This window comes from Lissotriton helveticus, chromosome 7 (genome assembly GCF_964261635.1).
Source record: "Lissotriton helveticus chromosome 7, aLisHel1.1, whole genome shotgun sequence".
NCBI classification, from domain to species: domain Eukaryota; kingdom Metazoa; phylum Chordata; class Amphibia; order Caudata; family Salamandridae; genus Lissotriton; species Lissotriton helveticus.
The window spans coordinates 640,511,459-640,529,163 of record NC_136068.1 but is presented as its reverse complement, the minus strand read 5'-3'; the positions used below and the strand labels follow the sequence as shown (position 1 = coordinate 640,529,163).

At 47.2% G+C, this 17,705-nt stretch overlaps 1 long non-coding RNA gene across 2 annotated transcripts in view; it reads left to right on the top strand.

Moving 5' to 3' along the window:
• The window catches only part of LOC144766941 (uncharacterized), a 107,676-nt gene extending 94,992 nt beyond the window's left edge, over nucleotides 1-12,684 (top strand). For both annotated transcript variants that reach the window (XR_013597992.1, XR_013597991.1), the window contains exon 3: nucleotides 11,621-12,684. This is a non-coding gene — a long non-coding RNA (uncharacterized LOC144766941). The remainder of the gene's footprint in view (nucleotides 1-11,620) is intronic.
• The last annotated feature ends 5,021 nt before the right edge of the window (nucleotides 12,685-17,705 follow it).

The window sequence follows — 17,705 nt, the reverse complement described above, 5'->3', positions numbered from 1 at the left end:
CAGTGCTGCCAATAATAGTACCAGCACAACTACTAACCATGAAACTCTTATAAATGTGACAATTCAGTCTATTCCAGGCCCCATAAACTATAAGAATGCCTTAGACAATAGGTAATTGCCATTTTCAATCTATATTAAATTAATAAACAACTGTTGTTGTATTCATCTCAAAATTAGACAGACAGCGCTGCCATGTGGCAGACTATCACAAGTGCCGGTGTTGATAATTAAATGCGGGTGCTGAGCAGCGGGAACCCACTGGCTCAAATTAGGCACTGCATATTGCTCTGTAAGCTACTATGGTATTAGGGGCCTGAAAGTAAGTTCAAAATAAATTAGAATACTATGGAGCATCATTAATTCCATCACAGATACAACTCCCTTGGTTGTAGCAAGCATGTGTTATGTGCAACACTTACTCTATACCATGCACTTCACAGGAAGCCTAGTTCACATTAATAATCAACCATAGATATATGGGAAACCCTCATTACACACAGGGTTCAATATATATTCAATTGTTCATAGAAAGGCAAGTTCCTCAAGATAGTCAACGTCTATTCTAAAATAAATGCCCTACTACGGACAGCTTTTATCTGTATCAAACCCTTCACAGTCAAATCAAATCAAAACAACTTTATTCGGTTTTGCAAAAAGAAAACCATAAAAGTTACAAAACATCCACATCTCGTTTAAAACTAAATATATTAAAATTGCAATTCATATCAATAAATAGGGAGCAGATGGATCTGTAAAAGAAAAAGTCACGTTTACCAAGTTTTCAAGCAGAAGGGGCCCTCTCCCATTAAAATAACTAAAATTCCAAGCAAACTCTTGTTCTTACGCTAGATTTCAAGTAACCCAAATAAAAAAAATTACAATCTGGCTAAAGCAATTGCAGGTACAAAAGTGCTGGGCGGACTTTCCTAAAGTTCAACCTCTTTAAAAGGAGAAATAAGAAGTGTCCCAGTGGTACCTCGTAGAATTTACAGAGTAACATAAAGTGTGGAGACACCCTGTCGCCCGCACAGGGTGCTAACACCTGTCCTCTGCTACACCCTTTTGGAGCGGCGAGTTACAAATGAAAAAGATCCAAACGAAACCTGGACAATAAAAAACGCTCATATGTGGACAAAGATCCCAGGTGGTAAGGCTCTGTCGATGGGTTGGTTTTTAGCACCAGAAATTTGCGGACGCTGGGTTTTCGCAGTTCCACTTCATCTCTTTCTAGCTTCCTAATACAGCTCAAAGCTTTCTTGACAGACTCTACATCCTTTTTTACAATAATGTTGGGTTTTGAGAAAAGTTAGGGCGACCCAACTCTGCAAAGCAACCTCTAATGTATTTCAGCCATGGAATCCAGGACATGTGGTCGAGGCTCATACAATCAGATATAATCTGCTGGCTGAGAGCTAATACTTTATTCAGCCAGCACTTACGCCGAAACACTAGAGGGCGCAGAGCTAGGGTGTCACATAAGAAAGGTACCCCCAATTCTTTATGGACCACCAAGTTTGATGATCCGTTTGGCACACCCAGCAAACGTTTTAGGAAATTATTCTCGACCACCTGTAATACGTCTGTAGTGGTGTGTCCCCAGATTTCACTGCCGTAGCAGGCAGTTGCTACACCTTTGGTCTGATACATTTTCAACATGGCTGCAAATAGGCGCTCACAGTCACCAAACTTACATTGAGAAACTAAGTTGATATGAGTAGAAGAGTAGGTATTGTAAACAGTGTTTACTCTTTGGTGAGAGTTTACTCTCTGCCACACTGTTTGCAGACAGCGGACCTCTCATGAGAAATATACTACAGAGTATTAAAAAAGTATCTATTTAAAACAGTGTACACTCCATGCATCACTCAAAAAGACACTATTTGCTTCAAATAACCCAGGTCTGAAGGTACTAAAGATCATACTACCTGTACCCTTTATACTGTGGTGAAAACATTACAGATTGACCATCTTTTGAAGCTAAACAAACACATGTACATGGGTTAGTATCTGGTGCACACATACCTCTATGCTATGTAGTAATTGTTAGGCTGTGACAATTCTAACAAATAACGCAAAGCTGCTTTTAATACTTAGGGCCTGATTACAGGTTTGGAAGTGTCGCAGCCAGCCGCCTGCAGAGCCCCGCTACAACACCGCTAAACCCGTAGTCAGCCCGCCCACTTATTCCGACTGAAATACAGGTTGGGCTGTTCTGCGGCAGCGGTACCATGGCAGTGCCTTTCTAAGGCTCATAGGAGAGCCTCAGAAAGGTACCACTGTGGGAGCGCCACAACCCGTTCATGCACAGACCGAAATGAACAATGGTGTGCATTTCATTCTGTGCAGGAACAGGTTGTGCATACAGTCAGGGGGCACCTTATGTGCCCACCTGCATGCACCCCACATGCACAGAGGGAACCGGGTGCCCAGTTTCTTCATTGCAACCCCATCCTTTTCATTGCAGGCTCATCACCATTAAAAGGGTCGCAGGGAGGAAACTTGTAATATGATTGGCGGTGACACAGCGGCAGCGCCAGCATAATACAGCATCACACTACTGTGCCACCGCCGCAGAATCAGGGATCCCCAGAGGTTGTGGCGATCCTGTGGTGTTTCCACTGCCATAGTTGTAATACGGCAGGTGGACCACCAGTCTGGCAGCCCGAGGATGCCACTACGGGTTTGGCCCTTAATATCTACTAAATAGACTCTTTGCCCTGCCGAATTTTTTGTGCAGAGCCAAAAAATGTGTGTGGAACATGCTGAACACAAGTCATCAACTGCCACCTGCACTCATAGTTACTTTTATATACAAAGATGTATAATGTGTTCAAAACCTCTACACACATCTAAGGCATTAGGAGCACATGTGTTTTGTAAACACTTGCACCCATTTGCTGGACACAGGCTGTTCAGAATTAGGTAGAAAAATAACATCATAACTTCTCGGCACTGCGTTACCTATAAAACAAACTAACAAAATGATTGGATAATTTCATCAGTGATGCCATCAATAATGTCATTTGAGATGTCACCAGCAATGTCATAAATGATTTCATAGAACAATTCAAGAGTGATGTAATATGTGAGGTCATAAGCAGTGCATATCTATGGCGCAGGTTATTGTTAGGTCTGCTAACTATAACTGGTGAATTTAAATGTAGGGCTGGAGGTTTTTCGAAGCTGGAATAATTGTTCCTTTTCTAAAAAAAAACCTCACTCACCACCTAGTGGTGACATGCTTTATCATCGGGGTCCACCCCGGCGGCCTAGCGTCACCAGGGTGTGCTTCGACACCTGTAATACAGTGGAGCAGGTTGTGAGATGTAAGTGCAAAAAAAGTGATGTTAAAAATTGTCCTGGTTTAACTTTGAAAAAGTGAATTTTATTAAAAAGCAACTGGACAATAATAAAAATGGTAAAGTACGAGATACTGGAAGGGGAGTTACGACCTACGTATCTCTGTATGTGTTATGGTGCGTTGGTCAACATGTTTCAACCATTAGGGAAGGTTCCCGGTATTCATCAGGACCAAGGAGATGGACGGTATGAGTCCCCTAAAAGACTCACCCTATCCTAAATCCTTTCAGTACCTATGGCAAAATTTTACCAAAGGTGGAATGCTCTCAAAAATAAGGAGCATGGACAAAAACTATCTGTAGTATTGCATTGTACTTCGGCGGGCAGGGGGTAGGCACATCACGCGGTACAACGTATTAGTTTACTGGCGTGCCGAGCAGCGGAAGGTAGAAGTAGGTTATGGGCCTCTCGCCACGAAAGTAGCCTTGTGGCAGCAGGTGACTGATGCAGTCAATGCATTGGCGGAAGAGGTCCAGACTGGGGAGGGGGAACTTAAAGAAAAAAATGAAAGGATGAGAGGTGGTGTTTGAAGGAGAAGGTCGCCAGGATTCAGCTTGCCAGACTTCTTCCTGAAGAACCTACTAGAGCCCATCTCCACACCCCAGTCGAGAAGAAAGTTCTCTTTACCATGTACCCACACCTGATATGTGGCTGCCCCTTCCAGATACCACACATGTGGTGACATGTAAGAGTTTACTCCCATCCCCATACACTCCCTAACTTTAAACATTCTCTGTGAAATATGCCAGACCGTTGGCTCACGTATTCATATTGATTATGAAGTTGAATATGAATTTCGACAATATGAGTAGAAATTTAATTTACATCTCTTCAAGGTAGCCTAATACCATTTAGTGTGACTTTCAAAATGAGTGGGCAAACTTGTACCTAGCATCTTCTTGTTTGACTTACAAACTGATGCACAGCAGTATATTTGTGCAACGGGGGCTACTCTGCGTGAAATTCCAGCCTCGCTTAACTCCCTTAGATGACGGACAGGCAGAACCATGCCTTGGATAGTGTTGTGAAATGTTACCAAGACATGACAAAGATGCACTAAGAACAACTAAGACTTTTTATGGAAGAGAGAGTAAAACACCATGCCTTGGCCATGAAGATTATGGAGGCAATAAGCAAAAAATGCCAATATTACAGCCAAAGCATACAGAAGGTGATATACAGATGCCTGCCCCACCCCCTGGACCCCACCTCTCCCACCTGCACAACCACCTGCGCCACCTGCACTACCACCTGCGCCACCTGCACTACCACCTGCACCACCTCAGCACAAACTTAAGCACCAACTACACACAACACGTTCACAGTTATAAAGACTCACACCACTGTGTAGACGGAGAACTAGGAGAAAATCCATGTAATAAATTAGTTCATTATTTGTCTTCTTTAAATAAATAAAAATAAGAGCGCATTTAACACCACAATCCTGTGTCAACCCTTCATTTGTATTATTGTTTTTGCTTTATTTCCCATTTTAAAGGTAAGGCATTTTAAAACAGAACAGACATATAGAAAGAATTTTTGAACAACTAGACATTTTATTTGAAGGACATAGAATGCATCATACATTATGCTTACTGCATTAAAAAAAGAGATTTTGTTTAAATTTGTTTATATATTTTGGGGTTGAAATTACACATAAAGGAACCCTCTTTGATCAAATTACTATCCTGGGAAAAGGACTAAACCAAAACTTAAGGTAGAAGAAAAAAGTTAACTTACAGAGGGTTGGGCAAATTATTTCTAAAAAAGTCAGAAACCAACAAGGGAAACCAGTCTAAACATAAATTATTTTTAAAAAGTTCATAGTACAAAAAAAGGTACAAAATCTAAAGTCCATTGTGAAATTAGATGATGGAATCGGACCCCTCCCTACAAGCCAGAGGTTGTGTCAAACTTATGGCACTGTTTTGGGGTCATAAGTCGCTGGCTAGCCTCAATTCTTTACTTTGATGATGATTTTCAGATCCTTCTCTGATGCAGGCGTAAACTGGCTGGCCAGGGCAGGACCAGACACCCCACAGGAAGAAAGAACATGAGCGGTTGCAGGTGAAACAGTGAGGACAGACAAACTTGGAACAGACTACAGGAGGTGGGGCAGATTGGTGAGGCAGACAAGACATAATAGCTGCAGTCAAGTTGATGTCAGCAGTTAATGTTTGTAGCTGCCCAGAAACTGTCTCTCGGAGCATCAGATCTCTCCACTATAGTCCAGGATATCTTCAGAGCGCTCTCTGAGCCTCTCCAATCGACATTGTCACCTCCTTGAATGCATCTACTGGAAAAGACTCAGTAGAAAGGGATTGGGCATCACAAGAGGGGAGTATGGTTTTGGGGGCGAATTAGCCCTTGTCTCTTGTTCTTCCAGAAGGGCACTGGGAGGAGAAGTAGAAGCAGTTGGAGGTCCAGATGGAATTGAGGCTTGGGAGTGGCTGGGGTCGGGCCCACATGTTGTTGAAGCCTGCTGTAGGGACACTGCTATTTGTTCTTGTAGGCCAGGAGAACCTATATCTTCCTCCCAATGGTTGGAGGTGCCCACTTCCACTGTCACTACCCCCCGACCCCCAGCAGAATGTTCAGTCTTAACCCATCGCCTTTTGGTGGAAGATTGTGAAATTCTCTGGTTGGAGGGGTGCACTACCACTGTTGGTGTTTGGCTCCTCCTTCTCTGGTACAGTGGTGTCATGCAGGGGGTACTGTGTATGTTGTGGCTGGGAGGACAAGCCCATAATGTTTGTGGCCTTAATATGGGCCCAGTGATGCAGGTCCACCCAGCGCTTACAATACAGCTTCCTCTGCTGGTTGTGGACATCCACTGACTTGCATTGCATGTTGATGTCACTCCAGATTTAGATTCTTGCTGCATTGCTCGAATGGGTATCTGGTCTCCCAAAAAAGCTGAGTGTACTGGGCTATTACCCCCTCACTGATGATATTTAATTACATTTCAGAAAAATTAGGGTTGCTCCTCAAGTCCCTCAGCCATGTTGGGGGCAAGATTTGGCAAATGAACAGCAGGATGGAGGAGTATGCGTCTCTGAGGTGAGGCTGACTCAGAATGAAGACACAATGGCTGACTCCCTCTTCATATGTCAATTTATGCTTATTAGCAGTAGCCGGAGATCTCCATCCCCAAATGTGAAGTCTCTCCCCGAGTGAGGAAGAGAACCTCCGCACACGGAGCAGAGGCTGTGCTTGAGGGAGTGAGAAACCGTACATGTAGTATAAAACCCAAAAAGGTTACACAGTACTAAAATATAGAATATAGGCAGGGATGGTTTATGCAACTAATATATGTGTGCTAATATAAGATATTTTCATGTTTGACCTAAACAATGAAGGCCTGATTCACAAAGGTAACTTACACTTTTGAGTGAGTTTAATACTTTTTCGGTATACACAAGCTGCAGTTAGTATTAGGTCCAACACTACACATGGCATACTATTAATACTGCAACAGCCTCCCATTGAAAATAACGGAAGAAAAACAAAACACAATCGAAAATAATGCTAAATTAAATGACATTATTTAAAATAGTTAAAAATATAAATACATTTAAATTAATAAATATATATAAGTAGTACCAATGCATTATTTAATTATAAAATATTTAATAAACTGTTTTGAATTTTACAAAATAACATAACAATAATTGTAACAAATATACATACTACTTTTATATATTTTTATATTAATTTATATTTATTTATATTTGTAGCTTATTTAAATAATTTAACTTTAACTTAATGCTATTTCCTATTGGACTTCATTTAAAGTCCTTATCTCCATTATTTTGTATGGGAGGGTGTTGCTGTATTGTGAGATATTGTTTTGGAATGTTGGTCTAGCTAAAAGCCAGGGTTTTAGAACAGACAAAGTAATTGTTTTCACTTGAGTACAGCATGTTAGTTAGACACATTTTGCAAAGTAAAAAGAATTGTCTCAAGATGGTACGTATGGACAATGTGTTAGATGTCCATCATTCATCGTTAACAAAAGACTGTTCAACCACAAAAATGTATGTCATGAGTTGCCATTGTCGAGTCAATTACTTGAGGAAGAAGAGGGACAACTACCCCCTTATGTCTCACCTGTTCTTTACTTACACTCTCTGAGAGATCCACAACTCATGGAGGACGATGCTCCCTTTAACAAAGACATGTTCCCATTTACGTCATGACCCATGTGATGCGATCACATGCTTTCGGAGGGGGGTAGTCCTCCAACGCGGGGATATTTGAGTCGGGCCGGAAACTGGAGGGAGCGCGACCTACGGAAGAGGACACCTCGGAGAGAACGAAGAAGCCGAAGAGGAACCAAACCCTTGTCTCCTGTCGGATCTGGGCCCGCCCGCCGGACCATCAGGGACGGAAGCCGTGGATTTCGTCAGGACCCCGAGGAACTGGAGGTACCGATGAAACAGGGATCTGCTGAGAGCCAGTGTCCGGTTGTATGACTAAACTACTACTTCCTTAACCACGAGTGCCTTAACCACGAAGGCTAAACAACGATCTTTGCTAAACCACGACTCTTTATACATCGACTTCCTAAACCACGAAAAATTTCACCTCCTGACTGTCCATTAGATGGCAGTATTGTAATAACAAGTCTTCCACGATATATTTTTTAATTGCTCTTCACCCTTTTTTTATATGTTATTCTACGTATTTTTTTAATGTATACTCTTTTTTGTTCACACACGCCCGTGTTAATAATTATTTTTCTCTAAATTTAAATTTGACCTTGTTTTGTCCTATACTGTTTATTCTTCGACTTCCTGAAGCACTACATTTTTTTACTGTTCTCTTTTTCATCTTTCGCCACGATGTACTTTTATTTAATCATCTCCTTTACGTTTTATTTTTTCTTTGTTTAAACTTTCTTTTTCTATGTTATCCATACTTTTCATTTCATGGACGTACTTTAAAAAGTCTATTATTTATGCAAGGAGACACAATATTAACTTTCCTTTTTTTCCGTAGCTTTCTGCTTTTATCACTAGATTATTTTATTTCAAATATTAACCATGCATTGCCACAAATGTCTAAAAAGCATTACATATTTAAATTTTTCTTAATTAATTCCGCCTACCTTTTCAAATACTGTTTATTCTTAAACACGCTGTTTCCACGACCAAAGCATTTCTTGATCATACTGTTTGCTCACACTCCATATAGTCCGCCTGCCTTTTCGTCAAAACTTCCGATTCCTAGTGGGTGGTTGTTTTGTGAATTCCTGATTACCCGCCTTCCTGTTTGCAGCAATTCTTTGAGGTGCCGGTACTTTTAGCCAGTGCCATAGAGTGCGTCAGTTTAACCTGCGGAATTTAGATGACTGACGTGACGTGACGACGTGACTGTCTTCCAATGCCCGGAAGCAGTAGAGAGACTCGGTATTCTTTTTTTTTTTAGAAACTCGTTGTTCAGGTCTTCGTGGTTAGAATCTTCGTTGTTTGAGATTGTTCGTGATTCAGAATTCGTTGTAAAAGTAAGTCGTTGTTCCTATTTCGTTGTTCAGGATGTTTCCCCCAGCGTCCACCACAAGAAAGGTAGCCGGACCCGTTCCGGTACCACGAACACGCCAGCAGCGTGCCTGGAGGTGCGTGGCTCCCGGAGGTACATGGTAGGGTACGCGGGTGGTTTAACAAATGGACTGCTACTAGTGATGTCCACTTTGGGTTAGAGGGAGGGGACTGCTGGTCACTAGACTGTTTTTTTCTGTTATTATTAAAACAGTAGGATCCACTTGGTGACGGTACGGGTGTATTCCCTTCACCCCCTCTCCCAATAGAGCATTATCCCAAGAGAAGACGAAGTCCTAAAACGCTCTTTCTTTTCTTTTTACTTTACGTTTCCTGGTTTGCGGCCTCTGAGAAAGTACACTTCCCTGACGATAAGGAGAAGACGACAAAGAATCAGAGACTCAGGGGGTCATTAGGATAGCGGACGGAAAACCACCCCGACCGCCATGGAGACGGAAACCAACCGCCCGCCTGCACCTCGGATACACTGGCGGCCACATTAGGATCAACCACCACTAAAGACCGACTGCGGCGGTAGCGGGCCAAGCAAAGCCGTCCGACGCGGGCGGTGATGGCCAAAAACAGACCGCGGCGGTCGGAAAAGCTGCGGAAAAGCAACAACCCGCCGCAAGGACAGCGGACACACCGCAGGGGAAATTATGATATCCCGAGGGTGTCGCGGTCGGAACCGTGTTACAGACCGCCGTGGACGTACACAGGAGTGAATGGGAGAAATAGCGGAAGAGCTGCAGCATAGCCACCGCAGCGGACGGGACATGAAAAACATGGCGGACGATGCCAAAACACCGCAGTGATGCCAAACATTGCACAAATAAAAGTAGCCATGCCCCTCAAATACATAACACACATACAAATAAAACAAATAAATGCAAATAAAAATAAAACAGCACAGGACAACTCCCAAAACACACCTGACACGCAAATTCCACTTGGACACACCCACACAGCTGAGTATAAAGCCCCCCTTCACTAACCACAATCCTTTGCAACACTCCAGAAGAGAAGGCCATACACCACATCTAACAGGAGAGGCAAAAGAGCACAGCACACATCCACATCTACCAGCACCACCACCCTTACACCAGCACAAACAATCCCCCAGCACACAACACACCTCATACCTCAACACCACACCCCTGCACCCACAAACACCTCAACCACCACACACCATGACATCACAAAAAATGCCCAAATTCACCGAGAGTGAGTTGACAGTCATGGTCAATGAGATTGTGAGAGTAGAGCCACAACTGTTTCATAGCCTGGTCCAACAGACACCATTAGCCACGAGGACACAAATGTGGGAAAGGATATTCCAAAGGGTGAATGCAGTAGGGACCACCCCAAGATCCAAGAAGGAGATCATGAAGTGGTGGCATGATCTCAACAGGGTTGTCAAGGAGAGGAAGAGTAAGAACCGGACGCTGGCGTGACTGGCAGTGGCCCTCCCATCCCACCGAAAACATTCACACCATGGGAGGAGAAGGTGCTTGCCATACTGCTTCCTGAGAGTCTCACAGGAGTAGCCGGGGGAGCGGATGCTGGTAAGTACAAACAAATGCCAAACAACACACTGAGAAGTACTTCCTTGCAATACCTAAACACCATTACACTGTCCACCCTCACCCAACAGGTAGCTAGCCATCTTGCTTAGGAGGCCTGTACGGGGGAGGGAGGGGGGCCTGCACTACCACTACCACCATGCCCCCTGGCCCACAGCTGAGCAGGATACAGGCCTCCCCACCCAGGAGCAAGTGTCAACCATTGCACAGTTCAACAAACAGACTTACAGGTAGGTAGCCATCTTGTATTGGAGCACTGTTTGAGTTTGGGAGGCCTGTATCACTACTCCCAGCATGTCCCCTGGCTCACACTCCAGCAGCATGGAGGCCTCCCCCACCCAGGAGCATGTGTCAGCCATTGCACTCTTCACCCTCACCTAACAGGTAGGTAGCTATCTTGCTTGTGATGTCTGTCTGTTGGAGGGAGGCCTGCACTACCACTCCCATCAGGTTCCCTGGCCCACAGCTGAGCAGGATACAGGCCTCCCCCACCCAGGAGCAAGTGTCAGCCATTTCACAGTTCAACAAACAGACTTACAGGTAGGTAGCCATCTTATATTGGAACACTGTTTGGGTTTGGGAGGCCTGTATCACTACTCCCAGCATGTCCCCTGGCCCACACTCCAGCAGCATGGAGGCCTCCCCCACCCAGGAGAATGTGTCAGCCATTGCACTCTTCACCCTCACCTAACAGGTAGGTAGCTATCTTGCTTGTGATGTCTGTCTGTTGGAGGGAGGCCTGCACTACCACTCCCACCATGCCCCCTGGCCCACAGTTGAGCAGGATATAGGCCACCCCCACCCAGGAGCATGTGTCAGCCATTGCACTCTTCACCCTCACCTAACAGGTAGGTAGCTATCTTAACTCTTCCTGATGTGTGTGTGTGTGTGTGTGTGTGTGTGTGTGTGTGTGTGTGGTAGACCTGCATCCCTAAGCACAACAACAATTGCATGCAATGCATTGACATTCAACATGTATGAGTAAATGATGTTCCTCTGCACTATGATATTACACACAGTGTTGCCATGAATTGTACTACTGGTGACTTCATAATTGTGTGCAGACAGTCGATGATACGCAGATGATACAATACTTGCACAGTGCCCAACACTGACAATTCCCCATCTACTCCACAGGTGATGAAGAACTCACTGCTGAGGACCACCCCAACGACCAGCAGAGTCAGTCTCCACCCCCGGCACATGGACTCTCAGATGTGGACTCCCAGGACAGTTTGGACGATGAGCTCTGGGCCGGCCCATCTGGTGTGCCACAGACCCAGAGGTCCCAGGCCCCCATCCTCCCCACCACCACGTCTGCTGCAACAACAGCGCAGCAGACCCCTGCTGTCATGGCCTCTGCCTCCACCGCAGCCACCACCACCACCACCGCCACCACCACCACCGCCACTACCACTAGTACCACCAGTACCACCTGCAGCACCTTCCCTGTCCCAGGGGATGACCAGCCCACAGAAACAACTGAGGAGGGCAGGGAGAGAGTGCATGGACCCACAGTGCCCAGGCAAGAGGTCCGTGGCAGCAGAACAGGTAGGAGGGCCAGGGTCACCACCAGACCTCGGGAGGAGTGGACACCATCCCTGGACAACTTCACCAGAGTTGTGCAGGCATACCAAGAGGTCCAGGGACAAAGTGGCCGGTCGGATGAACTATTAAGGGAGCTCATCCTACTGTTGAGGTCCATCGACAACCGCCTTGGACAGATGGTGGACCTCATGGGCCAGCAAGTGGCGTTGCAGAGGGACAGGCCTGTGTCCCAACCACCACCTCCGTCCCCTCCTGTTGTGCCGCAGGATGACAATGCACCATCCTCCCCTGCGCCAACAGAGAGGGGCGAGTCCTCTGATGCCGCTGGAATTCGGCAGGCCCCCCACCGCCAAAAAGATCTAGGGGGCGTCCGAAGAAGAGCCTGGGAGTCTCCGTAGGCAAAGCATCTGCCACCCGCCAGTCACGGAGCCAGCCGTGATGACAACCCTCTTCCCCACTGCATTCACTGTTTGGACTGTCTTTCCCCACATTTCCTTGGCAATGGCACTTGTCTGTTGGACTGGGTCACCACATCCATGTGGTGTCTACTCTTGCATCTCATCGAACAGGACTGTCAACTCACTGCTCATTCCCCACCATCATGTAAATATTCCCGCACAATTCACATGTCCACTTTCAAAATAAAATACCTTACGCACCTGATTTTGTGCATTTTCGTTTTTAGTGCAATATTTACAGTGTTGACAATGTCCATGGTGTGTCCAAATGATGTACAGTATGTAGGGCAGTATTCTTCTGTAGCACCTAGGGAGACACAACAGAACAACAGTCACTGGTCTCATTGTGGCATCACAGGCAGAACACTACACAAAACATACACAAGACACAACAGGCATACTAGACAGTGGGCTGCAGGTGTGAACAAATAGGGTCCAGCATACGTCCCCATATGGAACATCAATGTCAAATTAACCACACACAGGTGACTGTACGTGTGCCTGTCGGTTACATCCGTGCATAGCCCTTCACAACAACAGCAACCACACCAGACAATGTACACGTTGTACCTCGTCACCCACCTTCAAGTGAAGTAGCGGTCGATGAGCTGCTGGCGCAGGTCTACTCCTTCCTCCTCTCCACTGTCCTCATCACTGGACTCAGGTCCTTGAGCAGGTGGTGGCCTTGGTTCCTCACCATCGTCTAGGAGCAGGGGGACCCTCTTGTGGATGACCAGGTTGTGCAGCATACAGCATGCCACAACGATCTTGCACACCTTCCCAGGCGAGTATGCCAGTGCACCTCCGGTCCTGTCAAGGCAGCGGAATCTTGACTTCAGCAGGCCAAACATCTGTTTGATTACCCGTCGGGTCCTGCCATGGGCCTCATTGCAGCGGATGTCAGCCGGGGTCCTGGGATTCCTGAGGGGGCTCAACAGCCATGGCCTACTGGGATATGCTGAGTCACCTGTGAATGACAAACACCCATTGCAATGTTGCACAGCCAGAGTGCATCAGGTAACACACAGCACGCTATATCAGTAGGCATACTCGCCCACAATCCAAGCACGCTCGGGATGCAGATTCTCCATCATCCATGGCACCATGCTGTTCCTCATGATGTACAATCATGCGCCGAGCCAGGATACTTCGCACATGCATGAGACATGGTCATGTCCGCAAGGCACATCACCTGCACATTGATGGAATGATAATGTTTGCGGTTCCTATAAATTTGCTCCATCGCCTGTGGTGCCACCAGACCTACATGGGTGCAATCGATGGCACCAGCAACATGTGGAATGCGCCCAAGGGGATAGAAGTCCCCCTTCACGGCAGCCAATTCTCCTCCCCTAGGGAAATGGATGTAGTGATTCCGATACAGCATCATGGCTGCAAGAACATCCCTCAACACCATGCTGAACATGGGCTGTGACATCCCTCCAGCGCTAGCCACGGTCTCCTGGAAGGAACCTGTCGCAAAAAAAGTGGAGTGCTGCCATCACCTTGTATGTGGGTGTGAATGCCGTTGGATAGCGACGGCGAGTCTGCAGGTGGGGCTCCAATAGATCACACAGAATCTTCAGTGTTGGTCTAGCAAGGCGGAATTTCCGTACTATTGCCTCATTCTCCATGTCCTCCAGCACTGTCAGGTGACGTAGGAGATTTGGCCTCCTCCTAGTTGAGATGTAAAATTGAAAATGTCAGTGACAACCATCATGAGATGGCCACAGCACATACCATCAATGATGTCATGGAAAAACAAAGACTGCCTGAGAGAAGCATGGCACACCAGGTTACATGGCTGGCCTTTTGATACACACAGAGGGCACACCTCTCCACTGACAATACACAAGTGCCACAAACACATCGGGGAATGTGAATGCGCACATACTGGAGAACACAATTCACATGTGCAGGCAAGGTGCTGCAACATCCGCCAATGTTTCGGAAATTACCATGTCTGTATCATACCCATCTGCTGTACCTGTCACGCCTCAATGCATCATGTAAACTCTACACACATCCATCAATACAATGATCACAGTATCAGGAAAACGTTCAGTTGTGTGCATGAGCTGTTGTGAATGCACCAGTCTGATACGATACAATGCAGTGACACAAGCCTTGTCAAGGTCATCACTGACCCACAACAAATTGATTTGTACTACATCATGAACACCAGCTCAAGAGTGTCAAGCATCATCAGCCATCAAATGCATAACTAACATGGCAGGGACCACAGACCAAAGTGTGTCACACTGAACGTGCGTCCAGCACCACCCCCTTCACAAGTGCGGTAGCCATTGGCATATGGACATGTGTACATGGAGGTGGGCATGCTCCGCCAGCGCGGAGGCGCTCATTGGATACTTTTGAATGATGCACCATCACGGTAGCGCACCCCGGGCACCCACGGTGCATCACCGCCATGGAGCATTGCCTACAGCCAATGGGAGCTATGATCGCGGTGGCATGATGCAGATTTGAAAGTCGCAGAAGGTGTGCTCCGCCACCGCGGAGGCGGTCATTGGATACTTTTGAAAGAGGCAGACCTGGACAACTAATTGTTGCTGCTTTGCAGCTACCAAATGACCCCAGGGGCTATAAATTTGTGGGAGTGAGCCTCACATTTCCACTGCTCACAGAGCCTGCTGCCTTGGACCCTCTCCTGCTGCTGCCAGAAGTGCCGGCTGCCTGGGACCCTCTCCTTCTGCTGCCTGGAACCCACTCCTGCTGCTGCCGGAAGTGCCTGCTGCCTGGGACCCTCTCCTGCTGCTGCCCGAAGAGCCTGCTGCCTGAGACCCTCTCCTGCTGCTGCCTGGGACCCTCTCCTGCTGCTGCCTGAAGAGCCTGCTGCCTGGGACCCCTCACCACTCACTTCCACCACAGGTGTTACATGTCCACAGGGATGGCAAGGACACAGAAGATCCGTGCCAGTCCATTCACAAGTGAGGAGCTGGAGGTCCTTGTGGATGAGGTGCTGGCACAGTACCCAAGGCTGTTTGGTGGTCCCAATGTAGTGGTAAGTCACCATGAAGGTAGTTGGAGGGCAGGGGGTGTCAGACGTGTAGTTGCGCAGCTGCAGTATATGCCTGGTGGTGTGGTGTTGTGTGAAACACTGACAGACAAGCTGTCTCCAGGGCAACGGAGTGTGTGTGTCACAATGTCACTCTTTTATATGCCTGGACTTGTATGTGTGTGTGGTGTGTGTTAATTTGTGAGACATACAGAGCCAACGGTTGAAAGCCATGTAGGTGCCAGGACAGTATTTGCATGTGTGAATATTTCTGTGTGCACCTGTAGTCTGAGTCAGTGTGACCGAGAGAGATTCAGGTCCTGCCCACCAAAACGATTATACATCACCAAACTTACATGCTCCTTGCTCCAGTTCCTTCACACTGAATAGTAGATATGCCCCATCTATGCCCTGGATTACTACAGACCTACACACTTCTGTCGAGGCATATTGTGTTGAGGCATCATGCTTTTGTGGGAATATCATGGAGCATATACGCCCCAATGTGTGCATGCAATCACAAATGTCTGAGCCATGCATAGTGCCCTTGTGAGGGGGCCCCCAGTTTTGGAGGGAGGAAGGTTACAATTAGTCATGAGTCTGTGTCTTGCTACTGTTCTGATAGATGTTGGTATCTGACATTGTGTAACTGGACATTTACCCTTCTTTTCTCTCATACCTGCAGCTCAAGGTACACCAGCGTAAGGCCTCGTGGAGGGCCATTGTAGGAAAGGTGCGAGCCCTGGGGGTTTCCAACAGACGACGCACCCACTGTCACAAGAGGTGGGATGACATCAGCCGGCTGGCAAAGCAAGTGGCAGAGATGACCTTGGGATTGCTACCACGCACAGGGCGTTTGGCACAGCGCAGCATAACTTCACTGATGGGCCGCATCTTGGCAGTGACTCATCCAGACCTGGATGCATGTCTGAGGGAGCATCGGCAGCAAGGCAGGGGTGGTGAGTATCTGGGAGGGTGACATTTGCTGGGAGTGGATGCATGTGTACAGGGCCTGTGGCACCGGAGACCCATGTGATGTGCGTGCGGTGCTGTGATGTGCTGTGTAATGTGAGTGCCTGCTGTGATGTGTCGTTCTATCAGGCATTGGCCCACCCTGGCCCTACTGAGCTGATAATCCCTGCTGTACTTTCGCATTGCCAGATGGGTTCGGCTCCACATGGTCGTTCTTCATTGGGATAGTGAGGGGAATCCATAATGGGGTGAACTGCTTTCTGAGTGTGACTTCATGTATGCCTACTTTGCATGCACCATGATCGTTGAGGCCCACACATCAGACAACAATGTGCCCCAGGTTACCACATGGTGCTTGCTATGGCCTACTTGGCATTGTGGACTGTAATGACCTAATTGATGTGTGAGCTGTCCCCCCTCCTGTTCCCTGAAGGTCTGACATTAGTAATAAGTGTTGTATCCACATCATGTCCCTAGGGCAGGGCGAGTTGGGGTGGGGGGGTCACTCCATCTACGGGCAGGGAGGAGTGCTGTGTTGCATCAACATGGCTAATTCATGGTATTATTTGTGCGTTACAGGCACTGTTGTGGTCTATGTAGTGTGTTGCTGCACAGTGATTGCAGGGTGTGGCGGTTACCATGTAGATTTGGGCATCTCCTATACTGCATTGCTTGTAATTCGTGTGACCAGGTGATGACACTTACACAACCCTGTATCTTTCTCTCATGCAGATTCGCAAGAGACCACGGAGGAGCATGAGCCAGAAACCAGTGATGGCGAGAGTAGCACTACAGCTGCACTGGAGGCCAGTGACACAGAGCCCACCAGTGCATCTAAGGGGGACAGAAGTATGCAGGAGGAATCTGTGTCAGAGACACAGAGTACCACGTCATCAGATGCCAGCGGGGATGCATCCATGTTGACAGGCACAGGGGATGGGGAGTCTGCATCATCATCTACCACCCAGCGGCCAGTGCCCAGCCTCCCATCCACTTCCTCTGGTGCTGCCCGTATCCGTGTCACTAAGAGGGGATGAGTCACCTGGCACCGCTGCCCCCTGTACCTGTCCCCCCTGCTGCCCTCAGTGCAGAGTGTGTTGAGCTCCTGCGCAGCTTTGTGTGGGTCAGACCGCCCTGCTCAATGCCTTCAGTGACCATGACAAGAAATTAGGCCAGGTGGTTGCATACATGGAGGGCATACACTCAGACGTGGGTGGGCTACACC